Source organism: Urocitellus parryii, chromosome 10, assembly GCF_045843805.1.
Source record: "Urocitellus parryii isolate mUroPar1 chromosome 10, mUroPar1.hap1, whole genome shotgun sequence".
NCBI lineage: Eukaryota > Metazoa > Chordata > Mammalia > Rodentia > Sciuridae > Urocitellus > Urocitellus parryii.
The window spans coordinates 65,111,064-65,133,104 of NC_135540.1; positions in this window are offsets into that span (position 1 = coordinate 65,111,064).

Below are 22,041 nucleotides of genomic sequence, written 5' to 3' on the forward strand. Positions count from 1 at the left end.
GCCAAGTCACAGCGTGCCAACTCATTCTGATAAGGAGTTGTTTGTCACAGACTACAGGGGAAACCAGCGCCATCTTGTAATGGCGGCCACAGTTCACAGAAACGGCTCACCACAAGATAGTTTTCCTCATTTCCTTCTCAGAGGATTTGTCACTGATATACAGAAATGCCTTTAATTTATGGGTGTTGAGTTTATATTCTGCCACTTTGATGAATTCATTTACTAGTTCTAAAAGTTTCCTAGTGGAATTTTTTGGGGTCTTCTAGTTATAGAATCATATCATCAGCAAATAGTGCTAATTTAAGTTCTTCCTTTCCTATACATATCCCTTTGATTTCCTTCATCTGTCTAATTTCTTTAGCCAGTGTTTCAAGAACTATGTAGAGTAGAAGTGGTGAGGGAAGGCATGCCTATCTTGTTCCAGATTTTAGAGGAAATTCCTTCAGTTTTTTTTTCCCATTTAGAATGATGCTGGCCTGAGGATTATCATAGATAACTTTTACAATGTTGAGGTAATGTCCTGTTATCCCTATTTTTTCTAGTGTTTTGAACATAAAGGGGTGGTCTATTTTTTCAAATGCTGTTTCTGCATCTATCAAGATGATCATATGGTTCTTTAAGTCTATTGATGTGATGAATTACATTTATTGATTTCTGTATGTTGAACCGACCTTGCATCCTGGAGATGAATCCCACTGTGCATGATCTTTTTGATATGTTTTTGTATCCGATTTGCCAGAATTTTATTGAGAATTTTTGCATCTATATTCATTAGCAATATTGGTCTGAAGTTTTCTTTCTTTGAGGTATCTTTGTCTGGTTTTGAAATCAGAATGATATTGGCCTCATAGAGTTAATTTGGAAGTACTCCCGCTTTTTTCTATTTCCTAAAATAGATTGAAGAGTATTGGTATTAGTTCTTCTTTAAAGGTCTTGTAAAACTCCTCTGTATATCCGTCCAGTCCTGGGCTTCTCTTGGTTGGTAAACTTTTGATGGCTTCTTCTATTTCCTCACTTGATATTGGTCTGTTTAAGTTGTGTATATCTTCCTGACTCAATCTTGGCAGATCATATGACTTAAGGAATTCATTGGTGCTCTCACTATCTTCTATTTTATTAGAGTATAAGGTTTCCAAATAATTTTTAATTATCATCTGTATTTCTGTAGTGTCTGTTGTGATACTGCCTTTTTCATCCCTTATGCTAGTAATTTGGGTTCTCTCTCTTTGTTAGCATGGCTAAGGGTCTGTCAATCTAATTTAATTTTTCAAAGAACCAACTTTTAGTTTTGTCAATTTTTTCAATTGTTTGTTTTATTTCAATTTCATTAATTTCAGCTCTGATTTTAATTATTTCTTGCCTTCCACTGATTTGCTGTGATTTGTTCTTCTTTTCCTAGGGCTTTGAGAAGTAGTGTAATGTCATTTATTTGTTGACTTTTTCTTTTTTTGAGGAATGAACTCCATGCATTGAATTTTCCTCTTAGTACTGCTTTCATAGTGTCCCAGATATTTTGATATGTTGTATCTGTGTTTTCATAACCTCAAAGAATTTTTTTTTAAATTTCCTCCTTGATGTCTTTTGTAACCCATTGTTCATTCAGTAGCATATTGTTCATTCTCCATGTGATGTAGGAATTTTTCTTCCTTATTTTATCATTGATTTCCAATTTCATTCCATTATGATTGGATAACATTTGTTTGGAAGATCTGTCCAGTGGTGAGAGTGGTGTGTTAAAATCACCCATGATTATTGTTTTGTGGTCTATTTGACTCTTGAACTTGAGAAGAGTTTGTTTGATGAACATGGCTGCACCATTGTTTGGGGCATATGTATTCATGATTATTATGTGTTGTTGGTGAATGGTTCCCTTGAGCAGTATGTATTTTCCTTTTTTAACCGTTTTGATTACCTTTGGCTTGAAGTCAATTTTATTTGATATGAGAATGGACACCCCTTCTTTCTTCTGAGGTCCGTGTGAGTGGTATGATTTTTCCAAACCTTTCACCTTCAGTCTGTGTATGTCTTTTCCTTTCAGATAAGTCTCCTGTAGGCAACAAATTGTTGGATCTGCTTTTTTTTTTCTTTTTTCCTTTTTTTTATTGATTGTTCCAAACATTACAGAGCTCTTGATAAATCATCTTTCATACATTTGACTCTATTGGGTTTTGAACTCCCATTTTTATCCAAATACAGATAGCAGAATCACATCTGTTACATACTCACATTTTTACATAATGGCATATTAGTGACTGTCTTAATCTGCTACCTTTCCTAACCCCCCTCCCCTCCCCTCCCACCTTCCCTCTCTGCCTCCTCAGCTGTTGTTCAATTCTCTCCCTTTTCCCCCCCCTCCCCCGTGCCCATCATAACCTCTTATACTTTTGTGTGTCATGAAGGTCTCCTACCATTTGCAAATCCTTTCAGTTCTCTCTCCCTTTCTCTCCCCCCATTCGTCTTTGCTTACAGTTAGTCTTTTCCTCATGCTCTTCCTTCCTGTTTTGTTCTTAGTTGCTCTCTTTATATCAAAGGAGACATTTGGCATTTGTTTTTTAGGGCTTGGCTAGCTTCACTTAGCATAATCTGCTCTAATGCCATCCATTTCCCTGCAAATTCTATGATTTTGTCGTTTCTTACTGCTGCATAATACTCCATTGTATATAGATGCCCCTTTTTTTTATCCATTCATCTATTGAAGGGCATCTAGGTTGGTTCCACAGTCTAGCTATTGTGAATTGTGCCGCTATAATCATTGATGTGGCCGTATCCCTATAGTGCACTCTTTTAAGGTACTCAGGGAATAGTCCGAGAAGGGCTATAGCTGGGTCAAATGGTGGATCCATTCCCAGCTTTCCCAGGAATCTCCATACTGCTTTCCAAATTGGCCTCACAATTTTGCAGTCCCACCAGCAGTGTACAAGTGTACCCTTTTCCCCACATCCTGGCCAACACTTATTGTTGTTTGACTTCATAATTGCTGCCAATCTTACTGGAGTGAGATGGTATCTTAGGGTGGTTTTGATTTGCATTTCTCTGATTGCTAATGATGGTGAGCATTTTTTCATGTACTTGTTGATTGATTGTATGTCCTCCTCTGAGAAATGTCTGTTCAGGTCCTTGGCCCATTTGTTGATTGGATTATTTGTTATCTTATTATTTAATTTTTTGAGTTCTTTGTACATTCTGGAAATTAGGGCTCCATCTGATGTGTGGGGGGTAAAAATTTGTTCCCAGGATGTAGGCTCTCTATTTACCTCTTTTATTGTTTCTCTTGCTGAGAAAAAAACTTTTTAGTTTAAGTAAGTCCCATTTGTTGATTCTTGTTGTTAACTCTTGGGCTATGGGAGTCCTATTAAGGAATTTGGATCCCGACCCCACAATATGTAGATCGTAGCCAACTTTTTCTTCTATCAGACGCAGTGTCTCTGGTTTGATATCTAGCTCCTTGATCCATTTTGAGTTAACTTTTGTGGCTGGTGAGAGAAAGGGATTCAATTTCATTTTGTTGCATATGGATTTCCAGTTTTCCCAGCACCATTTGTTGAAGATGCTATCCTTCCTCCATTGCATGATTTTAGCCCCTTTATCAAATATAAGATAGTTGTAACTTTGTGGATTAGTCTCTGTATCCTCTATTCTGTACCATTGGTCCACCAGCCTGTTTTGGTACCAGTACCATGCTGTTTTTGTTACTATTGCTTTGTAATACAGTTTGAACTCTGATATCGCTATACCTCCAGATTCACACTTCCTGTTTAGAATTGCTTTTGCTATTCTGGGTCTTTTGTTTTTCCATATGAATTTCATGATTGCTTTATCTATTTCTTCAAGAAATGCCGTTGGGATTTTGATTGGCATCGCATTAAACCTGTAGAGGACTTTAGGTAATATCGCCATTTTGATGATGTTAGTTCTGCCTATCCATGAACAGGGTACATTTTTCCATCTTCTGAGATCTTCTTCTATTTCTCTCTTTAGGGTTCTGTAGTTTTCATTGTATTAATCTTTCACCTCTTTTGTTAGGTTAATTCCCAAGTATCTTATTTTCTTTGGGGATATTGTGAATGGAGTGGTTTTCCTTATTTCCATTTCAGAGGTTTTGTTGCTGATATACAGGAATGCCTTTGATTTATGCGTGTTGATTTTATAACCTGCCACTTTGCTGAATTCATTTATTAACTCTAGCAGCTTCTTTGTAGACCCTTTTGGGTCTGTTAAGTATATTATCATGTCATCCGCAAATAGCGATAATTTAACTTCTTCTTTTCCTATTTTTATGCCTTTAATTTCTTTTGTCTGTCTAATTGCTCTGGCTAGAACTTAGAGAACTAAATTGAATAGAAGTGGTGATAAAGGGCACCCCTGTCTTGTTCCAGATTTTAGGGGGAATGCCTTCAATTTTTCTCCATTTAGGATGATGCTAGCCTGAGGTTTAGCATATATAGCTTTTACAATGTTGATGTAAGTTCCTGTTATCCCTAGTTTTTCTAGTGTTCTGAACATAAAGGGATGCTGTACTTTGTCAAATGCTTTTTCTGCATCTATCGAGATGATCATATGGTTCTTGTCTTTAAGTCTATTGATTTGGTGGATAGCATTTATTGATTTCTGTATATTGAACCATCCTTGCATCCCAGGGATGAATCCTACTTGGTTATGGTGCACAAGTTTTCTGATATGTTTTTGTATTCGATTCGCCAGAATTTTATTGAGAATTTTTGCATCCAAGTTCATTAGAGATATTGGTCTGTAGTTTTCTTTCCTTGAAGTATCTTTGTCTGGTTTTGGGATCAGAGTGATGTTGGCCTGGTAGAATGAATTTGGAAGAGCTCCTTCTTTTTCTATTTCTTGAAATAGCTTGAAAAGTATTGGTATTAATTCTTCTTTGAAGGTTTTGTAGAACTCCGCTGTATACCCATCTGGTACAGGGCTTTTCTTGGTTGGTAGTCTTTTGATGGCTTCTTCAATTTCTTCCTTTGTTATTGGTCTGTTTAAATTTTGTGTGTCTTCCTGTCTCAATCTGGGCAAATCATATGCCTTAAGAAATTTATCAATATCCTCACTATCTTCTATTTTATTGGAGTATAAGGTTTCAAAATACTTTCTAATTATCTTCTGTATTTCTGTAGTGTCTGTTGTGATATTGCCTTTTTCATCACGTATGTTAGTAATTTGAGTTCTCTCTCTTCTTCTTTTCGTTAGTATGGCTAAGGGCTTGTCTATCTTATTTATTTTTTCAAAGAACCAACTTTTAGTTTTATCTATTTTTTCAACGGTTGTTTTTGTTTCAATTTCGTTGATTTCTGCTCTAATTTTAATTATTTCTTGTCTTCTACTACATTTGCTGTTGTTTTGCTCTTCCTTTTCTAGATTTTTGAGGCGTAGTGTGAGTTCATTTATTTGTTGGTTTTTTCTTTTTTTGAGAGAAGAACTCCAAGAAATGAATTTCCCTCTTAAAACTGCTTTCATTGTGTCCCATAGATTCCGGTATGTTGTGTCTGTATTATCATTTGACTCTAAGAATTTTTTCATCTCCTCCTTTATGTCTTCTGTAACCCATTGATCATTCAATAACATATTGTTCATTTTCCATGTGGTGTAGGGTTTTTCCTTCCTTCTTTTATCATTGATTTCCAATTTCATTCCATTATGCTCAGATATGGTGCATGGTATAATCTCCACACCTTTATATTTACTAAGAGTTGTCTTATGGCATAATATATGGTCTATCTTTGAGTAGGATCCATGCGCTGGTGAGAAGAACGTGTATCCACTTGATGATGGTTGATATATTCTATATATGTCGGTTAAGTCTAGGTTGTTGATTGTGCTGTTGAGTTCTATAGTTTCTTTATTCAATTTTTGTCTAGAGGATCTGTCTAATGGCGAGAGCGGTGTATTGAAATCACCCATAATTATTGTGTTGTGGTCTATTTGACTCTTGAACTTGAGGAGAGTTTGTTTTATGAACGTTGCAGCTCCATTGTTTGGTGCATACACATTGATAATTGTTATGTCTTGTTGGTGGATGGTTCCTTTTAACAGTATATAGTGCCCTTCTTTATCTTTCTTGATTAACTTAGGTTTGAAGTTGATTTTATTCGATATGAGTATGGCCACTCCTGCTTGTTTCCGAGAGCCATGTGAGTGGTATGATTTATCCCAACCTTTTAACTTCAGCCTGTGTATGTCTTTTCCTATCATATGAGTCTCCTGAAGGCAGCATATTGTTGGATTTATTTTTTTGATCCAGGTTACTAGCCTATGTCTCTTGATTGGTGAGTTTAGGCCATTAACATTTAAGGTTACAATTGAGATATGATTTGTACTTCCAGTCATGCTTCTTTATTTATTTTAGTTTGGCTAATTTTACTTTTTGGTTATCTTCCTCCCCCTTTACTGAGCTACTTCCTGCTATTGGTTTTGTGCACTATTTTTCAACTCCTCTTCTTGTAGTATTTTGCTCAAAATACTTTGCAGTGCTGGTTTTCTTGCTGCATATTCTTTTAGCTTTTGTTTATCATGAAAGATTTTAATTTCGTTGTCAAATCTGAAGCTCAATTTTGATGGATACAGTATTCTTGGTTGGAATCCATTATTTTTCAGTGTTTGAAATACATTGTTCCAGGATTTTCTCGCTTTCAAAGTCTGTGATGAGAAATCAGTCGTTAACCTAATTGGTTTACCCCTGAATGTGATCTGCCTCTTTTCTCTAGTAGCTTTTAATATTCTCTCCTTGTTCTGTATGTTGGCTATCTTCATTATTATGTGTCTTGGAGTTGGTCTATTATGGTTTTGAATGCTTGGGGTCCTGTAGGCTTCCAGGATTTGGCAATCCATTCTATCTTTCATCTCTGGGAAGTTTTCTACAATTATTTCATTTAATATGCTGTCCATTCCTTTGGTTTGAATCTCTGTTCCTTCTTCTATCCCAGTGACTCTCAAATTTGGTTTTTTTCATGAAGTCCCATATCTCTTGAATAGATTGCTCGTGGGTTTTAAGCATCTTTTCTGTGTTGACTATACTCTTTTCAAGTTGATAAACCTTGTCTTCATTATCTGATGTTCTGATTTCTACTTGATCAAGTCTATTTGTGATATTCTCATTTGAATTTTTAATTTGGTTTATAGTATCCTGCAATTCTAGGGTTAATTTTTTTTTAAGATCTCTATCTCCTGGTAGAGCTCGTTCTTTGCCATTTGAATTTGTTTGTATAATTCATTTTCAAAATATACTTTTATTTCTTGGACTTGCTGTCTCACGTCTTCTATAATATTCCTTTCCATTTGAGTTAGGTATGCCTTGAGTTCTTTCCCTATCCCTGCTTCTGATGTTTCTATGTCCTCCTATAGCATTAAGTTGTCTTGCATTGTTTGTACTCCTTTTTTCCGTTGTTTTCTCATGTTGTCCCCGTTACTTCCCAGCTCTTTTTGATTGTCGTGTTTCCGCTCTCTTCTATAGCTTTGTTTTGGTTCTGTATTACTCTGATGTCTCTCCTTTGTGTTGTTAAACTATGCCTGCTAACTTGGATTCCGCTAGGAAGGGAATTCTGACGTCCGAGTTCCAGTGACAACACTGCTCTGCTATGGCGGGCCCCAGGCTCCTTGCTGGGGTGTCCTAAAGGGGGGTGTGACTGGACTGCCTCTGTTTGATTTCGGTTCCCAGTCACGGCAGGCAGGCAGTCTCCAGCTGCCCAGTATCACAGGCCGCTGGCAGGTGATCGTCGTCTGCGGGCGGCGTTTTCCTACCGCCCAGTTACGCAGGCAGTGGGTGAACTGTCGCTGGCGGGCCTGTGGTTTCCAGCCGCCCACTGGCCAGGGTCTTGCCTCTAGTCTCCTGGTTTCTCCTGTTAGTCTTGATTTCTCCTGTTTTGTTGTTGCACTCTGTCGGAGAGTGGTGGTGTATCCTTCAGCTTTCCCAGATGGTGGCCGCTGCCTGCCTCGGTGGAGTGTCCACTGTGGGGGATGGGACTGTACCACTTCCTTCCCCTTCTGAGATCCCGTGCTCGGCCCAAGGATCAGTGTGGGCTTGGCTGGCGGAATTCCACCTAATGGCAGTCCCTAATCTCCCTGCTTGCTAATTAATCACTTCTCTGTGGCGCCACGCCTTCTGTAGCTGCGGGGCAGGCCACACGAGTCAGTCGGCCTGGATCTCCAGGGTCCTGCTGCTGGCTGTTGGGATCCCCGGCACTCTATCACTTTGATTTTTTCTGCTTGCCCCTCCCCCAGCGCTGGCTAGCCAGGTTTCGTTTTGGCTGCTACTGGGAGGAGGGGTTGGAGGTCAGGTGTCTCTAGTTTCCCCCTAGTCTTTATTGAGGCTCAGCTTGATACTCCCTGTCCCGGCAAGCCTAGGAGAGATTTTATGCGAATTCCCGATGTCTGGGGGGTGAGCTGATTGACACAAACCTGTTTTGATGTTGCACTCTGTGGGAGAGTGGCGGTGTATCCTTCAGCTTTACCAGATGGTGGCCGCTGACTGCCTCGGTGGAGTGTCCGCTGTGGGGGATGGGACTGTACCACTTCCTTCCCCTTCTGAGATCCCGTGCTCGGCCCAAGGATCAGTGTGGGCTTGGCTGGCGGGATTCCACCTAATGGCCCTGCTTTTTTTTTTTTTTAATCCAGTCTACTAGCCAATGTATTTTTATCGGTGAGTTTAAGCCATTCAAATTTAGGGTAACTATTGAGATATGGTTTGCATTTCCAGCCATATTTGTTAATCTTTGTTTTTCATGGAAGGTTTTTATTTTATCTCCAAATCTGAAGCTTAATTTTAGTGGATTAAAGTTTCTTTGTTGGTACCATTATCTTTCAGCTTTTGAAATATGTTATTCCAGGACCTTCTGGCATTCAGAGTCTGTGTTGAAAGATCAGCCATTAACCTAATGGGTTTACCCCTAAATGTAATCTGCTTCCTTTCTCTTGTGGCTTTTTAAATTCTCTCCTTGTTCTGTATGTTGGGCATCTTCATTATAATGTGTCTTGGTATGGATCTCTTGTGGTTTGTTTATTTGATATCTTATAGGCTTCTAGGAATGGAATTTCCATTTCATTCTTCATGTCTGGAACGTTTTCAAAAATCATTTCATTGAACAGATTGCTCATTCCTTTGGTCTGCACCTCTATACCTTTCTCTATCCCAAAAACTCTTAAATTTGGTCTTTTTTATGCTATTCCAAATGTATTTGATGTTCTTATATTGACTTCTTATCTGTCTCTCTGAGCTGTCTACACTCTTTTCAAGATGATATACTTTGTCTTCATTGTCTGATGTTCTGTCTTCTAAGCATTCTACTCTGCTGGTGATACTCTCACTTGAGTTTTTAATTTGGTTTATTATTTGCTTCATTTCCATGATTTCTGTCTGTTTTTATTTTTTGTTTTTTTGTATAACCTCTATCGCCCTTTTGAGTTGATCTTTTGCTTCTTGGATTTGTTTATGTAATTCATTGTCAAAATGATCTTTCATTGTCTGCAATTGCTGTATAAAGACTTCCTTGAGACTCTAGATCATCTGAACCATGTATATCCTGAAATCTTTATCTGACATTGTTTTTGCTGTAGCTGTTAACTCCTTTAATTTGTGATCCTTTATTTCCTCGATTTTTTTTTTATGTTGCTCACATTTCTTTCCAGCTCTGTGTGAATGTTGTGTTATTGTTTTTCTCCTATTGATTTGTATTGCTCTTGTATAGTTCTGAGATCTCTTCTTTGTGATGGAAGATAATGTAAACAATTCCCAATATCAAGTATACATCATCTTTGAGCTACTTTTTGTTATTAATATATTTATAGTTAGTCTCTATGTCCAGAGATGTTGGATTCAATTATAATTTAAAATATATTCATTCACTTCATAAAAGGCATACAGTTTATGGTGGCATATAGAGAACTAATGTCAGGCATAGGACTTTATGTTAAGGGGGAAAGATGTGAGGGTATGGGGTTAATATATCTTAGCTACTTTGGAGATTTAAAATATTTATTACTCTCACAACATCACTATGAGCATCAGATTTTTCTCATGGATAAATTAAATCAGTATTTAACATTCAAGTAGTGACATCACACTAGTTTTGTCTTCTAACTTATTTCACATGGACTCATAATTCATAATATTCTGCACATCCACTTTGGATTTAAGTCCACATTATTTATGACTACTAGTAATGTACACAACATCATTCATTTTTATAAAGAAATCAACCACTTGACAAGTCTCAGAGACCATAGTTGTCTTTAAGCTGTATACTAACTAACTCATACTTGAGATCACTTATTGTTACTTGCTGGAGAAACAAAGGCAGAGCTTCTCCATCCATGCCACTGTGCCCTCATCCACAGGCACCATGAGTATCCCTGCTACAAACACTGTGGTGTTTCTGAGGTACATGATGTTCACCACAGACACTTCTCCATATCTGCCTCTTATATTTGAGTTATGTGGAACCAAATTCATATGTGATTTTAACCACCAATACTTCAGAATGTGACTTGCTCTGGCAACAGGGCCTTTAAAGAAGTAGTTAAGGTAAAATAAGGTCCTTATGAATGACTATAATCCATACTGACTGGTGATCATTAAAAAGAAAAATGTACACTGGATAAGGGGTGGAGTGCCAAAAAAACACTGCTGTGCTCAGCATGTTAGTCTTCAAGAAAAGAAGGAAAGATAATTTAACAATCAATTAGGAGAAGGCATGACCACTAGACCAGAATCACTGAAGATCCTTGTTATGGTTTAGATCGATAATGTCCACAAAAGGCTCATATTTTGATGGTTTGATCCACAATTCAGTAGTATTTGGAGGTGGGGCTCTTAGGAAATTATTGAATCAAGAGAACATTATAAGTGGATTGATACATTGATGGCTTCATAATATGAATGGATTACTTGGAGATGGTGGAAACTGTAGGAAGTGGGATCTAGTTGAAGAGAGTAGGCCCCTAGTGGCAGGCTCTAGGGGATTATATGTTGTCACCAACTCCTTACTGTCACCCTCTTGCTTCCTAGATGGAGGAGATGAGCAAATTTTCTCTGCCAATCCCATCTGCTATGATGTTCTCCCTCTACCTTAGGCAAAAAGGAATGGAGCTGGCCAACTACAGAATAAAACATCTGTAACCAAGAGGAAAAGTAAGAGTTTTTTTCCAGGTATTTTGTCAAAGTAATGAAAAGCTAAGATAATACAAAACGGAATAGTTTACCCAGAAGAGGAAGATAAAATTGTCAGCAAATGTGAAAAAAGTAAATCCCACTAGAGAAGTTGACATGCAAATGATTAATAGTGAAGTATCATACATTATCAATATATCAAATGATCAAACTTCTAACATTAACAACACAGGGGGAGAAAACACAGAATATTCAAAACCACCAGAAGAAAAAAGAGCAAAATGTCAGGAACAAATACATACTTTTTTGATAATCAACCTAAATTTAAATATTTTTAAATTTCAATTTAAAAGGTGCAGATTGGCTGAATGGATTAAAAAATGAGACCTAACAGTATTCTACCTATAAGAAACTTACCTCATGTGCAAAGAAATACACATACCAAGATTGAAAAAATAGAAAATGATGTTCCAAGCAAAGGGAAAGTGATGTTCCAAGCCAAAAAGGAATAGCTACATTTATATTTGATAAAAGACAATTTAAAACAAAATTAGAAAATAAAAAATGGTCACTATATATTGATCAGGGGATAAATTCATCCACAATATACATCATTATTGTAAATATATAAGCAATATGCCTTGGAGCAACCATCTTTAACAAAACAAACAAAATTAGATATAAATAGAAAGATAAGCCACAATAAATACATCATCCATATTAAAAAGAAAAAAATCAACAAAAACATCAGATTTACAGTGAACTATAGATTGAAAGGACTTATCAAACGTCTACAAAATAGTCCAACAATTGCAAAATATACATAATTTTTTTCAGCACACACACACACACAAATAAAGAATGTTTTCCAAAATCAACCATATATTAGGTCATAAAGCAAATCCTACCAAGTTTTTTTTTTAATGAAATAATTTCTTTTTAACAATATTATCAAAATGAAAACAAAATAGAAATAACCACAGAAATCACACAAACATAAGGAGAGTGAGCAACACATTACAAAATGAATGTGAGGGAAAATTTCAAAACTTCTTGTATTAAAAAAAGGAATCACAACTACCAGAACAGGAAAAGGAGTACTAAGAGGCACTTTGTAGAAATGAATGCCTATATTAACAATTTCAAAAAAATAAAAAAATAAACAATAAGATCATAATTAATCATCATATTACAAAATGTTACAAAAACAAACAAACAAACAAACAAAAAACAAATCCATAATCCATGAAAGTATCAGTAGAGATCAAAGAAAAAATAAATGAATTGGAGACCAAAAGAATAATACAAAGCATCAATAAAACAGAGTTGTTTCACTGAAATGATACTATTTATGAATCCGTAGTTAAACTGTCAAAAAGAAAAAGTCCCAAATAAACAAAATTAGACTTAAAGAATGAGTTTTAACAAAAGATACAGTGAACTTCAAAGAATTAGTAGGAAAATCTTGGTGAAAAAACAAAAACAAACAAAAAATGAATGCCTAATAAATTAGAAAATTTAGAAGAAATGGGAAAATTTCTGCATACATATGACTTGCCAAATTTGAACCAAGAGGATAAAAAATACACAAATAAGTTAATGACAAGTATTGAGATTCAAGCAGTAATAGAAAAGAACAATCCTAGGACCAGATGGAATCATTGGTGGATTTTACCAAATTTTTAAAAAACTAACAAATATGATGCACAAATAAATATTTATCACATGGAAAAAAAGCTTTTAAAATCATTCTATGAAACCAGTATTACCATGCTAGCAAAACCTTCAAAGGACACAACAGAAAAAGACAGCTACAGACTAATATCTCTTAGAAACATAGATATAAAAATCTTTGATAAAATGCTTTCTGACTTAATGTAATAGTGCATTAAAAAAGATAGTTGCCATGAGCAAGTTTGTTTTATTCCAAGGACAAAAGAATGATTCAACAAATACAAATCAATAAATGTAATAAAGCACTAAGTAAAATCAAGGATAAGAATCACATGATTATCTCAATTGATGTAAAAACTCCTTTGAAAAAGTTTATGTACTCTTTATGATGAAAATCATGAATAAATTACATATAGTGGGATAATGTTTCAATACACTGAAGACAATATAACATACTAACTTGAGAAGAGCTGAAAGCATTTCCTATAACATCAGGAATAGCAACAACAACAACAACAACAAAAAAAAACAATGCCCTTATTCAACCAGAAATTTTAGCCTGAGAAATTGGGCAAGAGAAAGTGAATGGTTTATACACATTAAAGTATGAAGTCAAATTATCCCTGTTTTTTGATGATACGATTGAATACCTAGAAAATTGGGGTAAAACATCCATGAAAAAGGCTTTTAAAATTGATAAATTCAGTGAAGTATGATTCAATATCAGCATACACAAATCAATCACTTTGTATGTACTAATAATAAATACTCTGAGAAAGAAATCAAGAAAACAATCTCTTTTAAAAGCATGAAGAAGGAGGAAAGAGAGGGGAAAGGGAAGAGGAGAAGAAAGAGAAGGAGAAGAAAAAGAAGAAGCAGAAGAAATGTGGAGGAATAAGAACATGAAAAGTTCCTCCAATGCAAATTTCGAAATACTGAAGAAAGATATTGAAAAACACACTAGAAGTTGAAAACACATTTTATGTTCATGAATCAGGAGAATCAGTTCTGTTAAAATGACCATATTGGGCTGTGGATGTGTCTCAAGCGGTAGTGTGCTCGCCTGGCATGCATGTTGCCCAGGTTCGATCCTCAGCACCACATACAATCAAAGATGTTGTGTCCACCAAAAAAAAAAAAAAAAAAAAAAAAAACCTATATATATATATATATATATATATATATATATATATATATATAAATTCTCTCTCTCTCTTTAAAATAAATGGCCATAATACCCATAAAAATCTACAATTCACTGCAATCCCCAACAGAATACCAATGGCATTCTTTATATAATTAGAAAAAAAGCTAAAATTCATATGTAAGCAAAAAAAGACCAAGAATAGCTGCAGCAATTTTGAACAAAAGAGCAATGTTAGAAGCACCACAATATCTGAATTCAAATGATACCTGAGAACCATAGTAACAAAAACAGTAATAGTATTGGCATAAAGAGAGGCAGGTACACTAATGGAAAAGGACAGAGAACTCAGAAATAAGTACACATTATAACTGATTATCAACAAAGGTGCCAAAATATTCAAAACAAACAGGCTTCTTCAACAAAATGTGCTGAGAAAACTGGCTATTCACATGCAGAACATTGAAATTAGATCCCCCTCTCTCACCCTGTACAAAACCAACTCAGGATTAAAGACCTTAATGTAAAATGAATCTTTTGCAACTACTATAGAGAACATAGAGGAAACACTTCAAGATCATATCAAAAGCAATGATTTCCAAGGTACAGCTCCAACAGCGCAGGAAATCAGGATGAGAATGAACAAACAAAAATGCATTGAATTAAAAAAAAAAAAAAACGAACAAAAAAAAACTTCTGCACAGATAAGACTACAATCAGCAAAATGAAAGACAACAAAGAGAATGAGAGACAATCTTTGGTAACTATTCATCTGACAGATGTTTAATATAGAAAAAACTTAACAACGAAAAAGCAAGTAATATAATAAAAATGGAAAAATGACCGGAATAGACACTTCTCAAAAGAAGAAAAGCCAATTGCCATTAAATATATGTGAAAATACATAACATCTTTAGCCATTACAGAAATTTAAATTAAACCTACAATGACATTACATCTTACCCATTTGGGTAAGATGGTGGTTATTCCATTTGGAATTGTTATTATTAAAAAAAAAAAACAGTACAAAGAAACATGGGTAAGGATGTGGAGTAAACAGAACCATAAACAATGTTGGTAAGAATCAAATTAGTATACTTTCTATAGGAAACAGTACAGATGTTCTTCAGAAAATTAAAATAGAACTACCATATGCCCCATCTATACCACTGCTGGTTATTTATTCAAAAGAAATAAAATCAGCAAATAAAAAAGACATGTTAATGACCATGTATATTGTGACAGTATTCACAATAGGTAAGACATGAACTCAGCCAAAGTGCCCATCAAGAGATGTATGAACAAAGCAAATATAGTATTAGTATGTATACATGATGGAGTATTATTCAGTCAAGGAAAAATGAAAGCCTATCATTTATAGGAAAGCAGATAGAAGTGAATCTTCTTTAATGAAATAATCCCATACAGTAAGGCAAATATTGCATATTTTTACTTAAATGTGAAAATTAAAAACCAAAAAAAGATATCCAAAAAGAATGATCATTTGAGACCAGGAAGTAGGTATAATGGAGAGTAGAGAGTGAGCAAGGGAAAAAGGTTAACACATGACATTTGCATATATGAAAATGACCAAGGAAACACATAAATTTAAATGTGATTATAATAAATAAATTAATTAATATATGCACATATGAAAAATGGAAGATTAGAACAAAGACAAGCAAGAGGGAGGACCTGGTAAAGATATAGGGAGAAGATGGCATACACAATTAAACAAGATAATTCTGAGAAGGAAACATCCTAATGACATCTGGATCTCAGCCTTACAACCTCCAGAACTTTGAGTCAATAATTTTTATTATTCAATCAACTCTGACATGACACTTTATTATGACAGCCAAAACTATTACACACCACTTTCTCCAGAGAGAAAGAGAAGGTCGACTCTTCCTTCTCCCATGGTAATGCTTGGCCCTATGTCCCAGGAAGATGGGGCCCTCACATGAGTCCATCACAGTACATGAGCACCTGACATCATTCTTATTATTTTAATATTTTTGATATTAGAACAGCTTTAACAACTTGAAAACCGAATGACATAATGGGTACAGATGGGCCAGTTCCAGAGTGAAGAAAATAAAGTTAGGATGAAAAACTTAAGAGATGCCAAAATGTAGCAGTCAAGATGATGAATGTAAAATTTTCCAAATTCCAAATTAATGCAAAAACTCTATGATGAAGTCCAAAATGTCAAAACTTTAAATAAGAGCAGGATACATTGGATGCTATTCAAAACCTTAACCACAGCCAGGCACAGTGGCTCATGCCTGTAATCCCAGCAGTTCAGGAGGGTGAGGTAGGAGGATCCTGTGTTCAAAGTCAGCCTTAGAAAAAGCACGGTGCTAAGAAACTCAGTAAGTGCTGTGGATGTGGCTCAGTGGTAGAGCACTTCCTAGCACATGCAAGGCACTGGGTTTGATCCTCAGCACCACATAAAAATAAATAAATAAAATAAAGGTGTTGTGTCCAACTACAAATAAAAAAAATTAAAAAGTAAAAGAAGAAGGATTCAACATGGCTACAGGTGGGGAGGTGGCACTCCCATGACCTGCTCTGCTGCGCTGGCAGAGAGTGAGTTCAGAACAGCCGGATGGGGTATTGTCAGGTACGTCCAGCAAAGTTGTGCTACAGTGAAACCTAGGGGAGGAGTTTGAACATCTCAGAGGCTGCAGCATTCTCAAACGCCAGTGAATCCGAGCCACCCCATGCGCAGAGGTACTGGCTGTATAATCCAAACCACTGCAGCCAGAGGGACTCAGCACTATGGTGACCCACAAACGTCATAGAGAAATGAAACTTCGGATCCAGTGAGGAGATGCCAGCCTCGCCTCCACAGGCCAACAGACAGAAATCTGAAGCTGGGACTTAGGAGAGAAAGAACCCCGACTCACCCTTCCCATTGGAAACCCCGGCAAGGAAACCAGAGTCCACCAAAGCAGAGAACTGATGTCATCAGAGTTTGGTGGATGGGATCGCTCTGCAGCAAATTCAGCGACAACAGGTGTGTGACCCTCAGCCCATCATATGGATACAGCTGGGGAAACTCAAAAATATCTCAACAACTCTCCATGGGCATGATTATGGGAGCCAAGGGAAACAGGAAAGGCACCTGACCTCCAACTCCTCCTCCCACCAGCTAGGAAACTGAAACCTTTCTCTCCAGCTCTAGGGGGCATGGATATCAGAGGGAATCAGGCAGAATAAGCTGCTGGTCCCCAACTCCCGTGCTCCACAACCTTGGGGTCTGGGTGAATGCAGACAGAGAGAGCCCAAGTCATTCAAGAGAGCAGGGCATCCAGGAGGCTGCAGGCCGGGAGTGTAGCTAGATCTGTGGAGAATGGCACCAGTGAGTGGGGCCTGGCTGGCAGTTAAAGCATCAGGGCTGGAGCCCATTAGCAGCCCTGGGCAACTGGGATTGGAGAATCGCCCTGCTGGGGAGCAAGAACGGCCTCACATGGATAGTTTCCTGCATCTTGAGGGCAGAAACTTGGCCCAAAAACCCCAGCTCCACCTACTGGAAGAGAAGATAATAGAACTCTAAGAGTGCATTTTTTCTTTTCCTTTTCTTTTTTAATTTTTATTTTCCCCTTTTCTTTTTTTCTACTTATTTTTCTCTCTCTCTTTCTCTTTAGTGACTTCTCTTCCCCTTCCCCTTCCTCTACCTTTCCTCCCAAGCATTATAGCTTCTATTACATGTAATTTACTGAATGCAATTTGGTGAATGTTCTGAGGCTGTCTATAGTGCTCTCAAGTCCCTAGCTACCCAAATACTACACTATATTCTCCAGTTAATATTACCCTTCAGTACAGCAATCTTCCAAGGTAGTCAAGATATATTAACCCCCATACCATCACATCACCCGACCTAAATATAAAGTCCTAAGAACAAACCGCAGTTCTCTATATGCCATCAGAATCTGTATGGCTTTTATGAAGCAAATGAATTTACTTTAAAGCACAATAAAACCCAATCTCTCTAGACATTGTCTCGGATCACAAAGAAGAGATCCTGGATATATACAAAACCAAAACAAATTTATAGAAGAAAATAGTAACCCAGCAGTCAAACAGAGCTGGAAAGTATCTCGAGCATCATGAAAAAACAAGGAAAAAAGGAATCACAAACAATGCAGGACAGCTAAAATTTACAGGAGAACCTAGAGGCATCAGACAAATGGTCAGATAAAGAACTCAAGGCTTATCTGACTCAGATGGAATGGAATTTTAAAGAGGTCATTAGACAGCAAATGCAAAAAATGGAAGATCACTTCAACAATGAATTAAATAAACAAATTCAAGAAACAAAAGAATAACTATACCAGGAGATAGAGGTTATAAAAAAATCAAACAGAAATCCTAAAAATGAAGCAAATTAACCAAATTAAGAACTCAAATGAGAGTATTACCAGTAGAGTATATCAAGTAGAAGTTAGAACATCATACAATGAAGACAAAATATATCATCTCGAAAAGAATCTAGTCAACTCAGAAAGGCTGGTAAGAAACCAGGAGCAAAACATCCAAGAGATATGGGATATCATAAAAAACTAAACTTAAGAGTCATTGGTATAGAGGAAGGTATAGAGGTCCAAACCAAAGGAATGAGCAATCTGTTAAATAAAATAATTTTAGAAAACTTTCCAGACATGAAATTGAAATGGAAGTCCAAATCATAGAAGCCTACAGGATGCTGAATGTACAAAACCACAACAGACCAACTCCAAGGCACACTATTATGAAGATATCCAACATACAGAACAAGGAGAGAATATTAAAAGCTACAAGAGAAAGGAGGCAGATTACATTCAGGGGTAAACGAATTCGGTTAATAGGTGAGTTTTCATCACAGACGCTGAAAGCAAGAATATCCTGGAATAATGTATTTCAAATGCTGAAAGATAATGAGTGCCAACCAAGAATATTGTATCCAGCAAAAGTAAGCTTCAGATTTGATGACAAAATTAAAAAAAAAATTCACAATAAACAAAAGGTAAAAGAATTCGCAGCCAGAAAACCAGCACTGCAAAGCATTTTGGGAAAAACACTACATGAAGACGGAATGAAAAACAACAACCAAAAACAACAGTGGGAAGTACCTCAGTAAAGGGGGTAGGAAATTAATCAAAGAGGGAAAAACAAACCAAATTAAAAACAAACAAACAAACATGACTGGAAGTGCAAACCATATATCAATAGTAACCCTAAACATTAATGGCTTAAACTCACCAATTAAGCAACATAGGCTGGTAACCTGCATTAAAAAAACAGATCCAACAATATGTTGCCTTCAAAAAAACGCATCTGATAGGAAAAGACATACACAGGCTGAAGGTGAAAGGTTGGGAAAAATCATACCAATCACATGAACCTCAGAAGCAAGCAGGGGTGGCTATACTCATATCAAATAAAATCAACTTCAAGCCTAAGTTAATCAAAAGGCATAAAAAGGACACTACATCCTGTTAAAGAGAACTATTCACCAACAAGATACAACAATTATCAATATATATACCCCCCAAAATGGTGCTACAATGTTCATAAAACAAACTCTCCTCAAGTTCAAGAGACAAATAGACCACAACAAAATAATTATGGGTGACTTCAACACACCTCTCTCTTCATTGGACAAATCTTCCAAACAAAAGTTGAATAAAGAAACTATAGAACTCAATAACATAATTAATAACCTAGACTTCACCAACATATATAGAATATATCAACAAACCTCATGCGGATATACTTTTTTCTCAGTAGCACATGGACTCTTCTCAAAAATAGACCATATATTATGCCATAGGGCAACTCTTAGAAATTATAAAGTAGTAGAGATAATACCATGCATCTTATCTCATCATAATGGAATGAAACTGGAAATCAATGATAAAAGTAGGAAGGAAAAATCTTATATCACTTGGAGAATGAACAATATGTTACTGAATGATCAATGGGTTACAGAAGACAACAAGGAGGAAATTAAACAATTCTTAGAGATAAATGAAAATACATACACAACATATCTCAATGTATGGGACACAATGAAAGCAGTTCCAAGAGGAAAATTCATTGCTAGGAGTTCATTCCTCAAAAAAATAAATGATCTCACACTTCATCTCAAAACTCTAGAAAAAGAAGAGCAAAACAAAAGCAAATGTAGTAGAAGGCAATAAATAATTAAAATCAGAGCTGAAATCAATGTAATTGAAACAAAAGAAACAATTGAAAAAATTGACAAAACTAAAAGTTGGTTCTTTGAAAAAATAGATAAGAAGGATAGTCCCTTAGCCATGCTAATGAAGGGAAGAGGAGAGAGAGCTCAAATTACTAGCATAAGGGATGAAAAAGGCAATATCAAAACAGACACTACAGAAATACAGAACATAATTAGAAATTATTTTGAAACCTTATACTCCAATAAAATAGAGAAGATATTGATAAATTTCTTAAGTCATATGATCTGCCCAGACTGAGTCAGGAAGATACACACAACTGAAACAGACCAATATCAATTCAGAAAATAGAAGAAGCCATCAAAAGACTACCAACCAAGAAAAGCCTAGGACCAGATGGGTATACAGCAGAGTTTTACAAAACCTTTAAAGAAGAACTAATACCAATACTTTTTCAAGCTATTTCAGGAAATAGAAAAAGAGGGAGTACTGCCAAATTCATTCTATGAGGCCATCATCATCCTGATTCCTAAACCAGACAAAGTCGCTTCAAAGAAAAAAAACCTTAGACCAATATCTCTAATGAACATAGATGCAAAAATCCTCAATAAAATTCTGGCAAATCAAAAACACATCAAAAAGTTCATGCACCATGTTCAAGTAGGATTCACCATTGGGATGTAAGGCTGGTTCCATATTCGGAAATCAATATATGTTATTCACCACATCAATCAACTTAAATATAAGAACTGTATGATCATCTAGATAGATGCAGAAAAAAACATTCAACAAAGTAAAGCATCCCTTTATATTCAAAACACAAGAAAAACTAGGGATAACAGGAACTTACCTCAACAGTGTAAAAGCTGTCTATGCCAAACCTCAGGCTAGCATCCTTCTAAATGGAGAAAAATTGAAGACATTTCCCCTAAAATGGAACAAGACAGGGATGCCCTCTCTCACTACTTCTATTCAACATAATTCTCAAAACACTGGCCAGAGCAATTAGATAGATGAAAGAAATTAAAGGTATTATAAATAGGAAAGGAAGAACTTAAATTAGAAATATTTGCAGATGACATGTTCCTATATGTAGAAGACCCAAAAGGTTCTACCAAGAAACTTCTAGAGATAGTGAATGAATTCAGCAAAGTGGCAGGATATAAAATTAACACCTATAAATCAAAGGCATTCCTGTATATCAGTGACAAATCCTCTGAAATGGAAATGAGGACAACCACCCCATTCACAATATCATCAAAAAATAAAAATAAGTAAAATACTTGGGGATCAACCTAACAAAAAAGGTGAAAGACCTATACAATGAAAACTACAGAACCCTAAAGAGAGAAATAGAAGAAAACCTTACAAGATGGAAAGGTAGATCTTGTTCATGGATAGGCAGAACTAATATAATTAAAATGGCCATATTACCAAAAGTACTCTATAGGTTTAATGAAATGCCAATCAAAATCCCAATGACATTCCTCACAGAATAGAAAAAGCAATCATGAAATTCATCTGAAAAAATAAAAGACCCAGAATATCAAAAGCAATTCTAAACAGGAAGATTGAAACAGGCGGTATAGCGATACCAGATTTTAAACTATACTACAGAGCAATAGTAACAAAAACAGCATGTACTGGCAACAAAACAGTTGGGTAGACCAATGGTACAGAATGGAGGACACAGAGACCAATTCACAAAATTACAACTATGTTGTATTAGACAAAGGTGCTAAAAGCATGGAATGGAGGTAGTATAGCATCTTCAACAAATGGTGCTGGGACAACTGGAAATCCATATGCAACAAAATGAAATTGAATCCCTTTCTCTCACCATGCACAAAAGTTAACTCAAAATGAATCAAGGAGCTAGAAGTCAAACCAGAGTCTCTGTGTCTAACAGAAGAAAAAGTTGG